Below are 4,232 nucleotides of genomic sequence, written 5' to 3' on the forward strand. Positions count from 1 at the left end.
CGCTTGGGTGCCATTAATATATTGAGGTGCTGGCAAAATTTGAAAAATGTTAAAAATCTGTCCGACATGTTTAAGAGGCAAAAACGTAAGTATATATCTCTCTCTCTCGTTATCTAGCTCTCTCTCTCATTCTCTCTCGTTCTCTTTCTCATTCTCTCTTCACTAAAATATTAAAAGGTTATATGGAAGAATTATTCGGTCTAGTAAGGGTTAGGAGTTAGGGTTAGGAGTAGGCGTTAGGAGACTCCTAAGACTCGATTAGTTGAGTAGCGAGGTACGGTCGGCATATTACTATTAGCTCTTAGTAATATAGCCTGCTTACATTAACTGCCGCGGCTAATAAGAAGAACTGCATGGGGCATCGATGACCAACTTATTCCCCGATTATATACGGATATAAAAGTCTGTGTGTAGGAAATTAATGATTCTTATCTGAAGTGAATAATGTCTTAAGTATAGCCGTACTGCTAATTTGAACTTAACTACATGTTTGAATGGTATACTTGCGGTATTTCTTGTGAACAAACATATCGATTGCAACTTTCAAACGGCCATTTTCTGGCGGTGGCTGCAGCAGCGCCAGGATTAGGGGGGAACTATGTATTTCCGCTGTGAGGGTGGCGGGTTGGGGTGGTTGTGGACAAAAACTTGTTGTGTCAGTAACAACTTAAGCGATCAAAAGAGATTGTAATATTAGTTTTGTCATGAAAGATAGAACAAATTCTATTATTAATTTGTATATTGACAACAACAATGTTTTTGTCCAACAACCAACACAACCGCCCCCCCTTCACTTAGCGAAATACTATTCCGTGCTGCTGGAGTAAGTTGGTCTCCGAGCATTCGTAATGTTGATGCTATATAGCCACAGGCAGTTAGATGTAAGGGCTGATAGTCTAGTACTAGAGCTAATTAGTTATTAGATAGTAGTATTTAGTTACTCAGGGTAACGTTTGTATTACGCGGACGCGTAACCAGGTACTTCCGGCAGTACCCTGGGGACATAGAACCTATCAGAATTACTGTACTGTAAGTCGTAAGATTCTAGTAAGTAGTACTTCGTAGCTGAGCAAGTGTATTATTAACCATACATTTTTATTATTGAAAGGGATCGCAAGGCCGTGAGTCGCACAGGCACTTGAAGCGGAAAAAAAGAATATCAAAGTAAACATACGTATGCCGCCGCCATACGCGCGTACGACTGACACATATATATAGAGACTATATATAATGGTGTTCAGTGTACGCGCGATGCGCGCGTTATGTTTTACTGTTGATACGCGTTCAATGCCTGTTGTGAGTCAGCAGATAAACCGTCGTACTTTATTTTGTATCCATTAAACCCAAATTTCGATTGCGATGAAGCAAATCGAGGTAGCTTATAATTAGCGTGAGAAAGAAATTCACTTACTCACATCATACACTATCTAAGATACGAAAGGCAAGAAGTGTTTGAGCTTGATGTTTCTGTTTTTTGAATCTTTGCTCTGCGTTCGTGTTCGTATCGGATGTACGAGACCGTTGGCGTGCCTCTCTGTACTAATTTAGTGTCTATCGAGTTATTTCACGTTTTAGTTTACCGTTATGTTGCACGTTATTCTTCAACGTAGGTCACGCCATAAAAACACGGTAGCCTGTACGAAGTTTGTGGAATAAAATCGCCTTGAATGACACTAGCTGCCTCATGGCTAAGCGACCCGATCGAGAGAGCAGAGAAGGAAGAGAGAGAGAGAGAGAGAGAGAGAGAGAGAGAGCGAGAAGAGAGAGATAGATAGAGGGAGATGAGGACGAGAGAGAGAGAGAGAGAGAGATGCGAGAGAGAGAGAGAAGAGAGAGAGAGAGAGAGAGAGAGAGAGAGAGAGAAGAAGAGAGAGACGAGAGGAGAGAGAGTTAATGCGCGCGAAATTTTGATTTTCGATTTGAATTAATTTACGCTCAAATGTACTTGTTAATAAATGCACAAGAATTTGAAATAAATGCAAGCGAGGAGGCGCGAATTGACTGTAAGTCTTACAGGTCAGCCACACGCAATATAAAGGTTATATTTCATTTCAAATCGAAAATCGAAAAATTACGCGGCAGCATTTAAGCCTTCTCGTCCTCTCTTCTCTTTCTTCTCTCTCCTCTCTCTTTTCTCTCGTTACCGCGCCGTCTTCTTCATCTCTGGCTGTCCTTTACTCTTCTCTCTCTCTCTACTCTCTGCTCTGTCCCTCTATCTATTCTCTCTTCTCGCTGTCTCCTCTCTCTCAGTCGTCTCTCTCTCTTTCTCTCTCCTCTCTCTCTCACTTCTGATGGGTCGTACGCTGAGGGCAGTAGGTCATTCGAGGGATTTAATTCCGACAAACTGTCGTACAGTCTTAAAGCCGTGTTTTTTAATGGTGAACGGTTGAAATAAGTGGCAACATAACTGTAAAATAAAACGTGAAAAAAGCTCGATAGACATACTTAGTAACAGAGATGGCGTCCAGAGTCTCGAACACTCCGATTACGACGCGAACGCAGAGCAAAGGAATTCAAATAAACTAGGATAACATTCAACAGCATAACACTTCTTAGCTCGTTGGTCGTGATCGTTACATAGTGTAGATGTGAGTGAAGTGAAGTTCTTTCACGCAGTTGTAAGCTCGATTAGCTTATCGAGTGGAAATTTGGGTAAATATACAAATAAAAGTACGACGCGTTTAGACTGCCTGACTCAACCAGGCACTTGGACCGTTTCAAACAGTAAACATAGCGGCGCCATCGCGCGTACACTGACACATATAATAAGTCTCATAATATATATGTGGGTATGTACGACGCGGATGGCGGCGCGTAGTGTTACTGTTGAATACGCTTGCAAGTGCCGTGTGCCTCAAGGCACTTGGTACCGTTTTAATAATAAATATGATGGTTAATAAATACAACTTGTGCAGTACTAGTACAGTACAGAACTCACCAGTAACCAGTACCAGTAAGGCTGATGAGGTTCCTAATGTGCCAGGGTTACTGCGAACGTACCCTGGTAACGGTCCGGTATACCGGAACGTGAGTATGGATGATAAGTACCTGGTACTAAATACTACTATCTAATAAGTAATTAGTCTTAGTATAGTACTATAGCGCGTTACATTAAGTAGCCGCTGGGCTATAGCATCAACACATTACGAATCCGACGACCAAGCTTACTGCCGCAGTTCCCGGAACTAATGTATTTCCGCAAGTGAAAGGGGTGGGCGGGTGTGTTTGGTTGTGGCAAAAACATTAGTGTGTCATAAACGAAATTAATCAATAGTAATTGTGTTCATGCTTCATGACAAAACTAATATTGACATGCTTTTGATCGCTTAATATTGTTATTGACCAACAAAATGATTTTTGATCCAATACCACCAACCCGCCACCGCCTACACAAGCGGAAATACATATCTCCGCGGCTAGACTGGCGCTGCTGCACAACCGCGCCAACATTGGCCGGTTTGAAGTTCGGCAAATCGAATGTTTGTTCACAGGGGGAGAAATACGCGCAAGTCATACTTGCAACATAGTTAGAGTTCAATTTTAGTAGCGGCTATAACTTAAGAATTGTTCAGATAAGAGGCATTAATTGCCTACCACAGACGTTTATAGCGGTATATAAATCGGGGAAATTGGTCTCGATGCCCGATGGGTTTCGTTCTATAAGCCCAGCGCAGTTTTAATGTAAGCGGGCTATATTATGAGAGCTAATAAGTATATGACCAGCCGAACCTCGCTACTCACTAAGCGAGTCAGGAGTCTGCCGTAACGCGCTACTTCCTAAACCTAACCTAACCTAAACCTAGACCGAGATAATTCTGTCCCATAATACCTTTTTTATATTTGGTGAGGGTTATATTGGAAAGGAACGGGTTCATGAAATTTCGGTGAGATGCATGCAAAAAGGGGGGGGTGCATGCGCGAGTGCGAATGCGGCCGCGTTAACGCCGCTATTTGGCTGAGTTAAAAAACTATCGTTATCCTTCTACTGGTTTACCGCTTGCTACTGGATATGTTGTATCACAGTTAACTTCAATCGTTATTTACTTCTTAAAACGATTTTTTATAAACCCGCTTCATTACTTTAGTAAATTACTGTCGGCCATTTACCAACAATCAGACCAGATACAGAGGCGAGTGCTTACATTAGCCACTGGTTCTCAGCTTGTTTCTTAGTGGCGCTGGGTCAGGAGCCCTTGATAGACTCGCTGTGATTGAGTCTGATTGTTTGTAAT

The 4,232-nt window shown here is 42.1% G+C and overlaps 1 protein-coding gene across 1 annotated transcript in view; it reads left to right on the plus strand.

The window, feature by feature from the left end:
* Positions 1 to 2,492: 2,492 nt before the first annotated feature.
* Positions 2,493 to 4,232, plus strand: part of LOC106816881 — a gene marked incomplete at its 3' end in the record, with an annotated part of 46,852 nt that continues 45,112 nt past the window's right edge. The window contains exon 1 of the mRNA XM_014821523.1: positions 2,493 to 2,652. The remainder of the gene's footprint in view (positions 2,653 to 4,232) is intronic.

Source organism: Priapulus caudatus, unplaced genomic scaffold (assembly GCF_000485595.1).
Source record: "Priapulus caudatus unplaced genomic scaffold, Priapulus_caudatus-5.0.1 Scaffold1518, whole genome shotgun sequence".
NCBI lineage: Eukaryota > Metazoa > Priapulida > Priapulimorpha > Priapulimorphida > Priapulidae > Priapulus > Priapulus caudatus.